The sequence below is a fragment of the Mauremys reevesii genome, linkage group 13 (genome assembly GCF_016161935.1).
Source record: "Mauremys reevesii isolate NIE-2019 linkage group 13, ASM1616193v1, whole genome shotgun sequence".
NCBI classification, from domain to species: Eukaryota; Metazoa; Chordata; order Testudines; family Geoemydidae; genus Mauremys; species Mauremys reevesii.
Genome location: NC_052635.1, coordinates 35,369,860 through 35,387,724, shown reverse-complemented (window position 1 = coordinate 35,387,724; position 17,865 = coordinate 35,369,860). Strand labels below are relative to the sequence as shown.

General features: G+C 38.6%; 2 long non-coding RNA genes across 3 annotated transcripts in view; one reads left to right on the top strand and one right to left on the bottom strand.

The window, feature by feature from the left end:
• LOC120379768 overlaps positions 1-3,341 on the top strand; it is a 137,889-nt gene extending 134,548 nt beyond the window's left edge. For both annotated transcript variants that reach the window (XR_005587576.1, XR_005587575.1), the window contains one exon: positions 3,261-3,341. This is a non-coding gene — a long non-coding RNA (uncharacterized LOC120379768). The remainder of the gene's footprint in view (positions 1-3,260) is intronic.
• LOC120379769 overlaps positions 1-15,604 on the bottom strand; it is a 34,047-nt gene extending 18,443 nt beyond the window's left edge. Inside the window, exons 1-2 of the long non-coding RNA XR_005587577.1 lie at positions 15,370-15,604; positions 7,188-7,504 (exon numbers count right to left, since the gene is read on the bottom strand). This is a non-coding gene — a long non-coding RNA (uncharacterized LOC120379769). The remainder of the gene's footprint in view (positions 1-7,187; positions 7,505-15,369) is intronic.
• Between the last annotated feature and the right edge of the window lie 2,261 nt (positions 15,605-17,865).

Below are 17,865 nucleotides of genomic sequence, written 5' to 3'. Positions count from 1 at the left end.
TAAGTTTTAGTGGTCTTCCAGCCAATCCTTTATCCTTTTTATTACAAGAGCATGAAATTTTATCATCCCCTAGAGCTTTGTTAGTCAGCTGCTACCAGGTTCTTAACCTTAGTTAATTTATTCCTTCATTTTTGACTTTCAGATATGGCGCATGCTTTAATATTTTGTTTTTGAATACGAAAGCAACTCTTATTAAGTAGTTTTATTGCATTAATAGATTTTTATTTCATCTTTTACAGTTGTGTTTAGGTTTCCTGCTAGTTATATTGCATATCATTTTGCATAACCATTTATAATTTTGCATCATATAATTTAAATTTTAATATAAGAAAGCATGGGTAATATAATAACAATGACAATAAACTTTAGATAATTTTACTAAAGAATCATTTTAAACAAAGATGCCATTTTTAATTAATTATTATTACTTTAGAACCAAAAGTTTTATTGGTGATTGTTAGCAACTTCCTGAACTAGAGCAGCTAGCCTCTGTTGAGTAAGATAAAGATTAAGCCACGAAAAATGTATACATTTTGATCACTAAATTTGGGGATTTCTTTAATGAAAGCTGAGATTTGCAGGCAATCTCCTGATTTCAACAACTGGGTCTTAAAAAGTTCCAAAACAACTCCATCAAATGTTGCTAGGCTCATGATAAGATGATGAGAATTAGCAATATTGAGTTCTAGGCATTAAGGAAAAATATGTGGAGGTGGGCATGGGCAAAGAAGACAAAGGGTCATAGTCAGACAATTGACTAGAGCTGATCAAAATGGGTGAGTGGGGAGCAACGGGAGACAAGACTAGACAGATAAAGAGGGGGCTAAGTAATTGGGGAGGGCATTCAAGTTGAGAACAAGGAGGGTGAATTTGGTGACTGATGCAATAAGAAGCTAGAGAAGGGATTTGGAGAAGGGTAAATTTGGCCAAGGGTTTGGGCCAGGAAATAATTTTTGCATCTGAGTTTTGAATTGATTGGAGAGGAAAATAGGTGATTGTCAAGAACACCAGAGAGATGTTCCTGTCAAGGCTCAAGAAGCTCAAATTCTGGACGAGGGCCTTTGTTGTTGGGAATGGGAAGGAATGGATGGTTTCTGGAAAAGTTGTGAGAGAAAACCAGTAGGATTTAGTGATGGCGTCGGGGCTGGGGAGGTCAGGGGAAAGAGAAGGAGAGAGAGGAAGTTGTTGACAATGGAAAAAGGCAAACAAAAGTTGTTCAGGAAAGAGAGGAGTTCTGTGTTTGACTCTCTGAGTTCAAGTTGAGGCAAGACATCCAGGACGAAAGTCAAAGAGTCAGCCTTCTCAATCAGTACCTGCTTTCCTCCTCCCAAGCACATGCGGGCGCAAACACACACATGCATGCAGTAGTGTTAGCAGGGAATGAGGCATTAACATTCCATAAGACAGGAACCAAAATTCTGCTTTCTTTACACTTTGCATCAAAATGTCAGTTGATAGAATAGAACCATTAAAAAGCAGATGAACAAAGAGTTAAACGAGCTACATCACAATACTCAACACATTGGCTAGTTGCCCAGTAGCTGAAGTATCAGTTGCTTGTTTGAGGTATTACTTTAAAAAAAAAAAAGTTTACATGATTTTCTATTAGTCTTGAATGCTAATAAAATGATAGTTTCATTTCAGAACAGGTAAGTGTGCCTATGATTTCCATTCTGTAATGTGATATATGTGCTATTCCACCTACAGTATTTATTTCTCTGTGTGTGAGAGAGAGAGAGAGAGAGACTCCAATCCCCTCAGAGTTTTGCTTCTGGCCCATGGGGAGCTAACATTTAACATGATTAATTTTCTTTTTTAAAGAAATGAACATTTCTTTGTCAGGTAGAAGCTTTTACTCATTCTGACATGAGGCTTTCATACAGCAAAAATATTACTAATACTATTTTGCCTCTAAAGTGCATTTGTTATCAATATGCACTTAAACTAGTGATCAAGAGTTGGTGGGAGAGACACCTGCTCTGCATTTCTTATCTGTTTAATACCTTAGGGATACATCACTTAATAATTTAGTGCTAAACCATTTAGCATTTTAGCCCATCATCTCTTATATTACACATAGGATTTCAGTAATGTCTGATAAAATTATGTGTTAGCTGCCTTATGTGTGTGTAAAACTTAATAAGTCTTCTCCCCCCCCTCAAGTTTAATAACTGATTTCTTACATTTATGGATGTGAAATTTTATTGCTCATGGATATAGTTTGAGCCTAAATCTTCATATCTTATAAATTGATTTTTAGTTTCCTTTTTGACCTTATGAATTTCAATCAGACATTGACCTCTTGTTGCTCATGAATCTGACTGATTTAATGCCATATAACAATAATACTGTAGAAAAGCATTATCATAAGAGCCCACAGGGTTTGCTGAAACCCATAACTAGATTTTGGAGGCCTCAAGCAATAATAATTCTTGACCCAAGACTATTCTTTAATGCCTTCATTCTTTACTGTTCTGGACTGGCCAATCCTTGTTTTAGCACGGTCAAGAAAAGCAGTGGACGTTCCCAGGAGGTTATGAGCTAACGTATATAAAAGATGGTGCTGAATATACTCAAGTAATGAGACGCATATAAAAGGCTAATTTTATCTGGATTTGTCATGTTTAGAAGTGAAGGGGGAAAAGTACATAGAAGTCTTTTGTGGTAAAATGACTATTTTTGAGTGCTTAAGCTCTCTAAAAATAAAAATGTAATATTCATTGTCTTTATAGATTGTATTGTTATTGTTCAGTCTATTATTGTGACTATAGCCTAAGTAAAGGACTTGAACAATTGTGCCTTTGTTTGCTTGGCTGTGCTAATTTAATTTAATTTATTTTAATTGCCAACGTGCTTTACTGAATAATTGGCTTTACTCAATAACTGGATGTTGATGTTCATTATTCCTATAAGAAGGACTCTTAAAGCAAAAATAAAGGTGTGAAGGATGTGGGGGCTGCTTGGTATTAATTTATGAATAGTGTATGGTACCAGGCTATGGGAAATGTTTTCTGTATGACTATGCTGGAATGTTTACCATATGCATATGACGGGGTACTTTAATAGCATGGCTGTTGTGAAACAAATAGGAGGGCAACACAATGGATCAAGATAAACACCTCCTGGTAAACAGTTAAGAGCTATTAGCTGTGAAGATTCTACTTCCAGGTTTCAGCCAGCGATACACAGCAGTTTTGCCAAGGCTGGGAACTGACAGATAAAAAGGACCATAAACAGTTAAAACCTCTTTCCTTCCCCAGACGTAGGGGAGGACAGTTGTCAGGGAGCTGTTTAGGAGGAGCAGACAGACAGACAGGCACTTGGGGATCTGAAGAAGCTAGGACTAGGATGGTAAGCCTTAGGTAAGATAGCTATGCATATAGATTGTTCCTGTTTAAAAAAAAAAAACTTTTCTCATATGCTTTTCTGTGTTCCTACTGATAAGATTAAATACATAATATTTTGTTTTGAAAGCTGATGGTTGCTGGTCGCTCGTGAAGGGAAGACTTGCAGGTGCCATACTAAGCTGAGCCTGCTGCATAATCATGGTAGGTTACATGGGGTGCTGTAGACTAGGCCCCAGTCTGAGAGTAGTTGAATCATAGGATTCCATCCCAGAGAAGATAAGGACACAAGACATGTACCTAAGGGGATGCATGGTTTATTAAGTGATCTGCTCATCTCAAACGATTGATAGCTGAAGCCTGGATCCAGAACTCATTTGGCTCATGGAAGCATAAAATCTGCCTGACATGCTGCTCATAGACTCATAAACTTTAAGGACAGAAAGGACCATCGTGATCATCTAGTCTGGCCTCCTGTGCATTGGAGCCCACAGAGCCTCAACCACCCACTCCTGTAATAGACCCCTAACCTCTGGCTGAGTTACTAGTTTAAACCTGCAAGTGACCCACACCCTATGATGCAGAGGAAGGCGGAAAAACCCCAGGGTCTCTGCCAATCTGACACAGGGGAAAACTCCTTCTCAACCCCAAATATGGCACTCAGTTAGACCCACCAGCCAGACACGTGAGAAAGGATTCTCTTTAGTATCTGAGAGTCCTCCCCATCTGGTGTTTCAAACGCAGACCAAAGCTTTATGGTGATGATGTGTCTGTCCACCATGTATTCCTATAGTCATAATGACTATCTCCAGAACATAGGCAGAACTGTCATATCTGCACCCTTTGCACCCACTATGTGTATATTTTTTTTAAAAGTGTTACAGTTAAACTAGCTCTTTGTGTGAAAAACCATCAGGAGGACAGACTGGAACCTGCTACTCAAACTCCTGCCAAGACTGGGGAAGCTGGAGTTGTCACTCTCACTTCTTGTTAAGGATGCCATGTCCTTGATGCCTGGTATTTAAAAATTAATTTAAAAAGACCTTTTTAAGACTGTCCAAAGATACATTGACACAGAGCCACTTCCATTTGTCTTTCCTTGGAGAGCCCTTCCCTGCATATTGATACCATTGCACTTTATCCATATAGTGCAAACATTGCAACCATGCTGAGTTTCACTGAACTCAATGGGACTCCACCAGACACAAGGATTCACCTCTATAGGTCTGGCTGAGGGATCAGGGCTCATATTGGGTTTTTTTGGAAAGAAATCAGGATTCAAATCACCATTTATGGTCCAGAAATTAAAACTAGGTTAACTCCCTAATGAAATCAATCCCAATTCCTTTCTGTTAACAAACCCCACACTGACCTTTTTCTAAACACCACGGTGCCCCTAGTCTCTGTGGTAGGGAGTATTTTTAAAGTGCTACATTTTGAAAATGAATGTTGAGATGTATTCAAGAAATGGTAATTTACCCTCTACAGGCCTGAAGTCTGAAATCTAAACCTACCAGCAGAACTGCTCCATATTACTTTACCAAGATTAGAGTAGACCACTAAGCATATTGAAAAATAAAAACCCTGTCATTCCACCTTCTATGAGCTATTTAAATTATTCAGTGTTATTTAAGGTTACCAATTTTGTGTAGGTAATTGAGTTATGTTGTTATATAATATGAATGAGGCTGTTTAGACTTTGCCTTTTTATCCAGTTTTCTAATTGTTTGCAATAGTTTTTGCTTTTTTCAATACCTGATCTTAGTCACCTGCTGTTAAATATACTTCTCATTTTGAAATTACAGACCCAGCATCAGCATTATTGCAATTAGTGATTACAAAATATCAAAAGTTTTAGGGATTCAATTCAGAGGAGCATACAAAGATTTGGGATCCAAATTTTCAACATTGCATCATTTCCCTAATTTGCTCATATAGTTAACAAAATTGTTCATGCAAATGAGCAGTTCTGTTTGTCTGCACATGACGTTATCGGATCTGTGTGCTCAATCGCAGTAAATTCGCATTTAAATTTGGAACATTACGATATGAGAGTTTTGCTCATGCAATTGCATGCATAATCTTTTTTTTTTTAATTAAAAAAAATCTGCCCTCAAATGCTTTTTTGATGCTCTTCGAAATGTGTATGACAAATATGATTTCTTGACTGAGCTGGAAATGTTATAAGACTAGCCTTTCTCATCATATTTTTTTATGGCTACTGCTGATTTGGGTTCAAAACAAGAGATAAAAACATGCCTGATTCTTTTTATATTTTATTTTATTAAGTTTACCAAACTTCTTTGAACCTCCAAAAATGTTGGCTTTGCTTTGATTCAATGTCTGTTCAATTCCTGAACCACTTTGCCCATCAAAAATTGCCTTCAAATAGACTATGAACTTATAAAGGAGTAAATGCTTTGGATCCTGGTACTGTATCTGAAAGACCATTTTCTCCCTTGTATGATATGAATGCAGCTGAGATCAGCAAAGGCATTGGAACTATACATCCCTATATTAGAGCTGTGCAAATAACTGGCTTTTCAGTTCTCTGGCAATTCTGAAAAATCAGGGAAGAAATTGTTTTGATTTTGAACATTTAACTTTGTATCTTTTTAATAAAATTGAAGGACAGTTCAAAACAAAAAGTTGCTTTGAACTGGATAATTAAAATATTTTGTTTCAAAATGTTGAAATGAAAATGTTTTGACTTTTTCAGACTTTCTAGTTTTGGTTTTTGTTATTTTAAGGAAACAACTTGGCAAATCCAACGTAAATTCACAAAATGTTTCTGTCTCTCCAAATCTGCAGTTTTCACTGAGGAAAAAGTTTGGGCCAAAAAATTTCACCCAGCTCTACCCTAGATTTGATATTAGAAAATCTAAAGGCACAGTGTTTTCAGGGAGGAGGACTCAGTGCTGGAATTGGACTTGGTTTGAGAGAACTTGAATTTGTTATATGTGGTGGTTCTAATCTTTCTATTGAAGTAGCCCACATCACCATAGCAGCTAATCTTGCTCTTCTGTCTATGGGTGCAAAGAGGATTAAGTGGGAGGGAGACTATGCAGGGAGAGGGAATCTGTACATGTGAACATTGGTTCAATGTATATTTCGAAGGTATATTTTTAACAGATGTACCTGCTCCTTTAGTAGATGGAGTGGCATATTTTAAATAAACCAGTACAATGAATGAATTTTAAAAAATGCAGAGAGAGGAAAAAAGAAAAATCTTCTCATTGCTGTTCCTAGTCTGTGGCTTGATATAGTACAGAACAATCAGATTTGCCAGGGATCATCAGATCGTCCTTCTTCTTTTTTGGTTCTTCAGCAACAAGAATCTATGTTGATTTCCTGGTGTCCTTTTTAGTTATGCTGTATTACTCATAACAGCAGCGCAGTGGTAGCTGCCAATACAAATTTAATCTTTTCTGTTTATTCTGTAGTGTCCTGTCAAAGCAGATAAGTCTGCTTTGCATTAGAGCTCAAAATTTAATTGTGGGAAAATGATGAGTCACTCCAGTTAAGGTAAACCAGTGTCTGTGTCAGAGGGTTTTCTTCTGATGTGCAAAGCAATGAAATGACATTATAACCACAGGCCAAATTCACTGCTACTAACACAGGGAGGTGTAATTTAAACTTTCCTATGCCAGCAAATCCTCTTGTGCCAAGGAAGCGATTCACTCTGGGATCAAATTAGGAGAAACAAAACAAAAAAATAGTAATGCCAGTCTCTCAGGCTTTGCTCACCAACCAACTTCTTACTCACTCCACCAAAATAAGAAGTCAAAACAAGATGCCACTCACAATAGATTGTACAAGATATTCCCCATATGATCAGCTTACCTCTTTTTTACCTGTTTTTGCCAGTGATGAAATAGTAAATAACATTGACATTGAGGGATCATTTTTAGGCATCAGGATTAACACCAGTTTTAGAGCAATAGAGGCAGTTCATGTTTCTCGGAGGGTTTGTGGCACTCGAATTAAACCATCTTCAGAAGGTCATCTTTCTGTTTCTCTTTCATCCTTCCCTCATTAGCATTAACCATACCTCCACAAGAGTTCTCTGTAGTTGTACTGGTCCCTGTGCAATAAGCCAATGTCCTCTTCTGGTGCCAGTTTAAAAGCTCAATTCACATTTGCCAAATGTGCCTTTACCCCTTGAAGAGAGAAAACAGAGCAAGACATATATTTAAGAACATGAATGTTAGCCTCCAAGGTAACAGAATTTCAGATTGGCTAGGTGCTATATTTTCTGAGGTAAATTCTCCATTCAGCTGTGCTGTTGCAATGACAATGACTTCAAGAGGGTGCATCCGTGTAACTACATTGTGAATTAGACCCAAGGGATCAGAACCTTGGACACATTCCACCTATTTCATAAAGTTCTGGCAGCACAAAGCAGCCAGTGACTGGTGCTGCTACTTAGCTCAGGGTTCCCCAGGTGGGGTAGAGCTGGTGTAGCTGACTTTATGCATCCCTCCCCTTCCCAGTTCCCAGAACAGGAAGCAGTCTAGGAGTTAAAGGAGTGTGACCAGAGAACCATTCTGCTCCACCAGCCTCTGGATGTGGAAATGGCTCCTTGGAGCTCTGGGCAGTTAAGTGTGATTTACAGCAGGCCAGAGACTGCTCTAACTTACACTGAGGGTCAGCCTCAGGACAAGGAAACTGGAAAATCATCTTAAAGCCACTTTCTTGCCCTGTCTCCATGAACGTATCTCATCTGCGGCCGAGAAGCTAGCCCATTATCTCCATGCCAGGGCCAGTTTTCTTCACTATTTTTTATTTTTGCTCTTTAAGTGCTTTTCTCACCTTTTCTTTGCATCCTCTCTTCCATGGTGCACATGAAACAGAAGAACAAATCTGACGGCAAAGCAATTTGTCTAGTGAAGAATCTTTTCATATATTTCTGTATCTGTCCCATCTGACATCCATAGTAGGTCAGAACATACCCCGTGTTTTTGCATTAACAAGAGTTGTAATACCCCGGTGCATGCTTTACAGTCAAGCTGGAAGGACATAACGAGTGGGGTCCAGCAGGGATCAGTTCTGGGTACAATTCTGTTCAATATCTTCATCAATGATTTAAATAAGAGTATAGAGAGTACACTTATAAAATTTGCAGATGATACCAAGTTGGGAGTAAGTGCTTTGGATGACAGGATTAAAATTCAAAATGATCTGGACAAACTGGAGAAATGGTCTAAAGTAAACAGGATGAAATTCAATAAGGACAAATGCAAAGTACTCCACTTAGGAAGGAACAATCAATTGCACACATACAAGATGGAAAATGACTGCCGAGGAAGGAGTACTGTGGAAAGGGATCTGGGGCTCACAGTGGATCACAAGCTAAATATGAGTCAACAGTGTAACACTGCAAAAAAACAAAACAAAAAACCACAATTCTGGGATGTATTAGCAGGAGTGTTGTGAGCAAAACACAAGAAGCAATTCTTCCACTCTATATGGCCTCAATTGGAATATTGTGTCCAGTTCTGGACACCACACTTCAAGAAAGATGTGCACAAATTGGAGAAAGTCCAGAGAAGAGCAACAAAAATGATTAGAGGTCTAGAAAACTTGACCTATGAGGTAAGATTGAAAAAACTGGGTTTGTTTAGTGTGGAGAAGAGAAGACCGAAGGGGGACATAACAGTTTTCAAGTACATAAAAGGTTGTTACAAGGAGGAGGGAGAAAAATTGTTCTCCTTAACCTCTCAGAATAGGACAAGAAGCAGTGGGCTTAAACTGCAGCAATCGGAGTTTAGGTTGGACATTAGAAAAAACTTCCTGTCAGGGTGGTTAAGCACTGGAATAAATTGCCTAGGGAGGCTGTGGAATCTTCGTCATTGAAGATTTTTAAGAGCAGGTTAGACAAACACCTGTCAGGGATGGTCTAGAGAATACTTAGCCCTTCCAGTCCTACCTATGATTCTATGATTCTCTCACTAGTCAGGGTTGCAGTGCATGGGCAGCATCATATTTGTCACCAGGGTCCCTGTTACATGAAATATATTGTGTGGCACTTCCTTCATTCCATTTTGCATGAATTTAGGACTAGCTGACAAAGGTACTGATAAAAAGGTTTCCCAAAGGAACAGGTGCCTTGAATTTCCCAATGAGCATGTCCATTCTGGCATTTGCCCTCAGTCACATAGACATAAATGCTGTGAATTTATGGTGTATTACTTCATTGTAAGTCATAACAGGGCAAACCAAAATGCACATCAGGTTTAACAAAGTATTTTTAAGGCTTTTTACTTACCACACTGTAAAAAAGCAAGGTCTCTTTGGGGTAAAGTTCACTGGACTCCAGCTTCAGAATTCACAAACAGAGCCTATTGGAGATACAGAGACAAAATTCATGTTAGTGAGTAGAAAGTAACAAGACTAAAGTAACTGCGCAGAAGAGCTATAGCATAAGAATCAGAGGCAGCAGACTTGATTATGCTCTCATGCACCCTAATTTTACACTGGTGTAATTCCACTGATTTCAATAGAGTTATTGCTAATTTACCCTTGAGCAAAGTCAGGGTGTTAGAGAAGAGGTAGAAAGAACTGTAGATGTACTGTGGTTTAAAGGTGAGAGAGACAACGGGACTCTCTCTTTGTAACCAATGAAAAAAAAAGGATTTTTTTAGAATTTGCTATTTTCTATTCTTTTTTGCTATATTAAATTAATAGACCCATTTCTCATCTTTTTTATATTCATATAAAATTAGGAGCAACTCAACAAATTAATAGAATTACCCTAGATTAAATCAGTCATAAGTGAGGTAAAAAACAGGTTCAATCATTGCATTCAGTGTTTAACTAACTGTGACTGAAATTTCCACAGTACACGTTTCTGTGTATAAAAACATGCATTTGAGCCATAGAGGTATTTTGCCTGCTCAAATGGGCATTTGTGCACCTAACTCCCATTTTTAAAATCAGAAGTCAGAGGGCTCTTTGCATTTTGTGCGTATGCGTGCATCTGCATGCTCACAGTATGTTTGCTTGTGCACATGCAACCGGGTATGTGCATGTACAAGTGGGTCTAAAACACTTGCATGTGAACTCTTCCAATTTGAATGCCCATGTGACAAATTGTACATAGAATAGTACATGCAGCCTTGTGCCTACAAGAGATTTCCAACATCTTTTATTTTTTAAATCAAGCTTCCTAATGTCTTCTTGGCTTGTGAAGTTACCTAATTTACATGAACAAATGCAAGTTTTTTGTGCATGCAAACACAAGCACTTGCAAATTTCAGAGCACGGTTGAAGAGCTCAATTTTGGGGACACCTTTGTACAAGCCTCTTGAAAAATTAGGCTCTGAAAGACTTTGGATTATTCAGAATTTATCACTGTTGGCTTTCACAGCATTGGAAAATGTTGTTTGTATACTTTTACATGAGAAATTATGTTGCATACAGCAACTATCAATTTACTCTCTTTAACATGATTAATTATGAACCATAATAATCTCTTCTAGAGACTCTTCTATAGGGTTCCATCATTCCACCCTATATTGCATTCTTACTGGGAACTGGAAAGTTGCATCATGCAAACTGGACCTGCCCACTCCAAAGTTCTTTGTTAATGGTGGTTCACCCCAAAGCACTCCTTTGTGCTCACTCCACCTTCTGAAACCAATTTGGAAATTACATGCCATGTTTTATTTCCAGCTACCCCTAGACCTGGCCCCACAGGTCAATAATCTGAGTTGACAAGGTGGGTGAGGTAATATTTTTTATTGAACCAACTTCCATTGGTGAAAAAGACAAACTTTCAAAAGCTTCTCTCTCTCTCACCGATAGAAGTTGGTCCAATAAAAGATATTACCTCACCTATCTTGTTTCTCTAATATCCTGGGACTGACAAAGCTACCACTACAAGCTAGGTTGTCAGAGAGACAGCAGAAATGACCTGGCATGCTGCTTTGGGCACACATGTCTAAAGTTTGCCAGACATGATGTAAAGCACCCAAAGCAACCAGCAGTTACATGGCATGTTTTATAATGGAACTGTAGCTTGCAAGATATCTGTGGAGTGCTCAGCTGTTCTGTCAGAGATTCAGTACCACTCACGTTATAACTAGAGCTTCAATATCTGTTTAATGGAATTTCATATGGAATTTTTTGTTTCTTGTGGTTTCTAATATCCTCAGTTTTTATTCTAGTTACAGTTTCAACAGAAAATCTATATTTACATCACAAACATACAAAATCTTGAGCTCTGTATTTGCATGGAAAATGGAAGCAACTTAACTTATAAACAGACCCATTTTTGTTAACAAATTTAAGGTATCATAGGGAAATTGTCCATGAACTTGAGCCTGTTTTAGACTTTGTGAAAAAAATGCAAAATATCTTAAATTTTGCATTTTGGTCCAAGCACTTCACACTGCTAACCATATTCCCCTTGTTCTGTGGTCTCTGCAAAATATTACACATTTTATCTGTCTGGGTAGTATCACTGAATTACATAATTACAATTTATAAAATCCCCTTTACTGATTTTCCTCAAAAGTTTAAAAGTAAAATAAGAATCCATCCAAAAGAAGCGCCCAAAAAGCTGCACACTTTTTTACATTTCATGATTACTGGGCTGTTTGATCAAATGGCAAATCACTGAAATAAACCATGCTTAAGGCTCTAAAATAGTTTTTAAGAATTGAAATTTCTGTTCTAAGGAGCTGGTCAAGCAGCTTTTTCAGAATAACCCTCTTATGGGTTATGTATGAAAGAGAATTTTAGGGTTTTTTTTTTTAGCAAAGGTCTGCTTATAAGCACACACTGATTTTAGTGGGGATCAAATTCACTTCTCTGCAGAGAACTAGTTCAGTCTTGTGTACCATTTGGTCCCCTGTTAAGTCAAAAAAGGTCTTAGTTGGTGCATAGATCTTGGGCTTATCCTCCACACTGGGGTGAATTTCACACTTAATAAGTAGTATGAGTAGAGCATAAGTGTTACAGAGGTCCTCGGGACTGTGAGGACCCTTTCACAAGGGTGAGTTTCACCCTAAAGCTGTTACAGGAAATATGAATTAAACAAATGTTGTTTCACCATTTATGTAATACCATTATTTCTTCTTTATACTAACTTACATCTGTCCAACCTATGCCTAAACCAAAGCTTTTGACTTCTCATTTCAGTCCTTCCTTCTGATCAGTTTATAGCATTTTCTCTAGTAACAGATTATCGTCTCTCAAGAAAACGTGAGGCATTCTTTTTTCATTTGAATATCCTATAGACTCTCATTTACTTCATCTCACCAGTGATAACTTTTTTTACACTTGAAATAGGATGTCTTTCAAACAGAAAGTTGGCTATCTTACCAGAATATAAAGCAATGTGGATGAAGATCAGAGATGCTAACATATCATAAACAGATCAGACATTAACAACTACAATTTTACTAGCCTTAATGAAGGATGGACAATCATGACACTTCAACCCTTGTTTGATGTTCACCACTAAAAGAACAGAGGGGCATTTCTGGCACAAGATGGTGTATATAACATTGGTGGATGTGCAGGTGAATGAACCAGTGATGATGTAGCTGATCTGGTTAGGTCCTGTTATGGTGTTGCTGGTGTAGATATGTGGACAGAGTTGGCATCTACACCAGCAACACGATCAATACTCCAATACATCTGTTAGTCTATAAGGTGCCACAGGACTCCTTGTTGCTTTTTACAGGAGGACCCTTTCACAAGGGTGAGTTTCACCCTAAAGCTGTTACAGGAAATATGAATTAAACAAATGTTGTTTCACCATTTATGTAATACCATTATTTCTTCTTTATACTAACTTACATCTGTCCAACCTATGCCTAAACCAAAGCTTTTGACTTCTCATTTCAGTCCTTCCTTCTGATCAGTTTATAGCATTTTCTCTAGTAACAGATTATCGTCTCTCAAGAAAACGTGAGGCATTCTTTTTTCATTTGAATATCCTATAGACTCTCATTTACTTCATCTCACCAGTGATAACTTTTTTTACACTTGAAATAGGATGTCTTTCAAACAGAAAGTTGGCTATCTTACCAGAATATAAAGCAATGTGGATGAAGATCAGAGATGCTAACATATCATAAACAGATCAGACATTAACAACTACAGTTTTACTAGCCTTAATGAAGGATGGACAATCATGACACTTCAACCCTTGTTTGATGTTCACCACTAAAAGAACAGAGGGGCATTTCTGGCACAAGATGGTGTATATAACATTGGTGGATGTGCAGGTGAATGAACCAGTGATGATGTAGCTGATCTGGTTAGGTCCTGTTATGGTGTTGCTGGTGTAGATATGTGGACAGAGTTGGCATCTACACCAGCAACACGATCAATACTCCAATACATCTGTTAGTCTATAAGGTGCCACAGGACTCTTTGTTGCTTTTTACAGATCCAGACTAACACGGCTACCCCTCTGATACTTACATTTAAAATGATTTTCACACAATGCAGCAAGGCCATAATATCAAACATTGCTAAGCTCACTCCCAGAGAAGTCAGGATTCAGTCCTCTATAGGAATAGCCCATTGTACAATATGGATAAAGAGCAGCAGCAGCAACATCCTCAGCGTTTGGCAAAACCACCATGAAGTTACCATCAAACCACATCTTCCTTTTCTGACCCCTTTACTTATTAACTCTTCATCACAGTAGCACGTGTTAAGAAGCGATGATTCAGACTTTATGTAACAAGAGTCCACACATAGAAATTAGGCCTGGAATTTTCAAAGGTGTGTAAGGGGAACTCTCTATTTTTACAATAGTCAATCTGTATATGAACACAACCACAGCAGCCACATTAGAGCATTCCTTAACAATATAATGATTAGGGGTAAATTTTGCAAAAGTGCCCAAGCAATTTAGGAGCTTAAGTTTAATTTTCACCTAAGTATTTAGACACCTCAATACCTTTGTCAATATGGACCTTAGGAGCCAAGTTCCACTGAATTTCAGTGAGATTTAGGCTCCTGAGTGACTGTAACTTTTGAAAATGGGACTTATGCAGTTTTGAAAATTTTGCTGTAGAACTAATTTTGCATGTGTCACACTCAAATCAAGTCCAGTCAGGAATCCCTTGGCTTCTCCCATACACTTGGGTACTACTTTATCATAGTCACAGAGGCCCAAGAAGTTATTGCTCTAAACAAAATTTCCCAGGAATAACGAACCCTTTAGGAGTTGCAAATCAACAGGAAAAGTTCTTAAAAGCGTATGGAAGTATTGATCTGAGGACACAAGGAAGTTACATTTTTTAAACCTCATTTTACAGGTGTGGAACTGAAGCACAGAGAGATAAAGTCAGTGGTAAAGCTGGGAACAGGCCCTTAAACAAGACCATCCTTTCTCTACTTAGATAACCTTCTGACAAATCTGCTATGAATTTGGAGTTTGAAACAAACACAAAAATAGGTAATTCTTGCATGGTTTTGTAAAAAAATAAAAAAGAAGAACCAGAGAAGTTTGGTAATTATCTTGGACATCTGAGATGAGAGCATTCTGCTTCCTTACTTGGGCTTCCTACCGACTTCAGCAAGTGCCATTGGCTTTTGAACTTTCTCTAGAATACAGATGAACAGCTGGGTGTATGGAATGTTGATAAGACAGATTTATTTTGAATGAGGTGACTGTAAAGTACTTTCCACAGTACTCCTTCCTCGGCAGTCATTTTCCATCTTGTATGTGTGCAATTGATTGTTCCTTCCTAAGTGGAGTACTTTGCATTTGTCCTTATTGAATTTCATCCTGTTTACTTCAGACCATTTCTCCAGTTTGTCCAGATCATTTTGAATTTTAATCCTGTCATCCAAAGCACTTACTCCCAACTTGGTATCATCTGCAAATTTTATAAGTGTACTCTCTATACTCTTATTTAAATCATTGATGACGATATTGAACAGAATTGTACCCAGAACTGATCCCTGCTGGACCCCGCTCGTTATGTCCTTCCAGCTTGACTGTGAACCACTGATAACTACTCTCTGGGAACAGTTTTCCAACCAGTTATGTGCCCACCTTGTAGTAGCTCCATCTAGGTTGCATTTCTCTAATTTGTTCATGAGAAGGTCATGTGAAACAGTATCAGAAGCCTTATTAAAGGCAAGATATACCATGTCTGCCACTTCCTTCCTATCCACAAGGCTTGTTACCATGTCAAAGGAAGCTTTAGTTGGTTTTGTCACTGCTTTCCCCGTTACCCTGAGTGCCTTAAAATGTTCTGCTGCTGTAATTATCTGTCTACGCCTTCCCAGCCAACATACAAGCATGTGCTGGGTGTCTCTGTATTGAGCAGCCTTGGTTTAGCAACTGACTCCAGCAGCCTGTTTGTTACATCATAGTCGCACTCTGGTCTCCACCAGCCTTGGTTACTACTAGCCAAGTGACCCAACACACTCCCAGTCCCAAATTTCCTCCAAATCATCTGCCCTGAAGTATCCTGCCCTCTCCTGGAACATTCAGAGAAGTAATATGGTTTGCTGCTCCTTTAAAGAGACAAAAGCACAGCTGATTATTTTAACTGGAGTTAACAATCACTTCAATTCAAACACAGCGCTGGCTTGGTTTAGATTCAAAGTAAAACAAGTTTACTGACAAAAAGAGAGGTTTTAACTGAGTTCAAGTACAAGGGATAAAGACAAAATGGTTCTAAACAAATAAAAGTAAAATAGACTTTATAGTGGCTAAGAATTCAACAAGCTACAGCCTTGGTTCAAGGTAAAGTTCTTACCAGTCTTTCTTCTTCCCAGCCATGGCTGACTTTCTCTGAGTCAGAACCTTCCACCGAAGCACAAGGAGCTGGTTTCCCATGTCTTCCTCTCTTGCGAAAGTTCTTTACCTAAGGGTATTTTCACTTGTATTCAATTCCCAGAGACTTTAACCCCCTTGATTGAAGGGCCTATCCTTCTCAGCTTGCAAGAGCTCTGGTCCTGTTCGTCTGTCCAGTGATGCATGCCAAGATGGCACCTTCTCTCTCATTATGTCTTTCCAAACTCAGTGTTTAGTCCCCAGACTCTGGATGGTCTCATGCTGTTCTTTCTTTCCTGTGGACATCCCATTTCCCTGCTGATTCATATGTAAATGGAGCTTCCGTTGTTCTGATTCCACCATGCTTAATTTACATAGACAACCAATAGATAGCTGCCTTCCTTCCTGTCTAGGAGAAAACCTGTTTCTCTCCCTTTGTTTGGTCACCAGACTCGAAAGCATATTAGTGAGTAGCCATAATTCCTTATATAGTGTTGATGCAAACATTTCACAGTGACATGAATCATCAGTGTGTCACCTCTTCACATATGATACCTTGCATGACCCATTTTAAATACAGATTATGAAGTTTGCCAGAATTGGGGTATACTGGGCTGGTCAGGCCAGCTGAAACTCACTGCTACATACCAGGGAGTCCCTTGCCATCTGGGGGTCACACCTCCCCACTTGAAAAACTGCCGGAGGGTTAGCCACTGAAATCAGTAGGTCAGAATTCTCTTCTCTGAACAAGGCATCTCCCACCATGTTTTCTTTTGCCTTTATGTGGAAAAAGCCTTCGTTGTCTGTTCATAGTCTCCAAGACATAATATCCATAATTTCACCTACAAATATTTCATAGTGACATTAATGACCAGTGTCTTATTAGATTTTAAATATACTACATCACCTTTTAAATAAATACCATGACATCAGTGTGTGAGGTGTCGTGAGTATGTCAGACCCTGTCAGACCAATAGGCCTTTTTGTCAGAGCCTGAAAGTGTTAATTTGGGCTGATCTATACCAGGTTAATGCTATGGACTTTGTTGCAGTCTTTTATGATTTACAGTCTTTGTTGCAGTGTAACTGAGATCAAAATATAGCCCTGAGTGCATAGGAGTAACACTGTTAGTCTCAGCTGGACTGGAGGGATGCTCGTGGCATGGCTCGTAAGGGTACCTCCTGTCAGTCAAGTCACAGGGCAGATGTCCCTTATGAAGGCATTGGGTCACCCTTTCCCCTGTATTCTGAACCTGATTGAAAAGGCAAAAATGAGAATTAGGAAAGAAAAGTGAAATATCAGGAAAACAGAGGCAAAATAAGGGGATTAAAAAGAAAAATTAAAAGGGAGAATGGAAGAAAGTGCAGCCCACAGCCAGTCACATCAGATTTAGCATATAGTCAGGTGGTTATCTCAGCTTTGAACCGGACACCAAATTGCACAGATATATTCCAGTGGTCATACCGTGGTTCATTCTCTCAAGGATTGTGCATGACGTCTCCAAAAAATGCCACGTTTCTGACAGCCTTGGGGAGTGAGAGTTCCAAGACTTCTCAGTGTCCCAAGGCTAAACTGAGCAAAGGCCATAATATAAAGCTGTGTCAAATATGACTAAAAAAATGAACAGCTGCATTCAGATAGCACCTTTCATGAACTATGGTAAATTAGTGAAGTAAAGTGCAGCCAGCAAAATCTTGAATGGGATACTGTTCCCCTGTGGACAGCCTGGATGTGCTTCCAATGTGTCCATCCCTACAAATTCTTCTT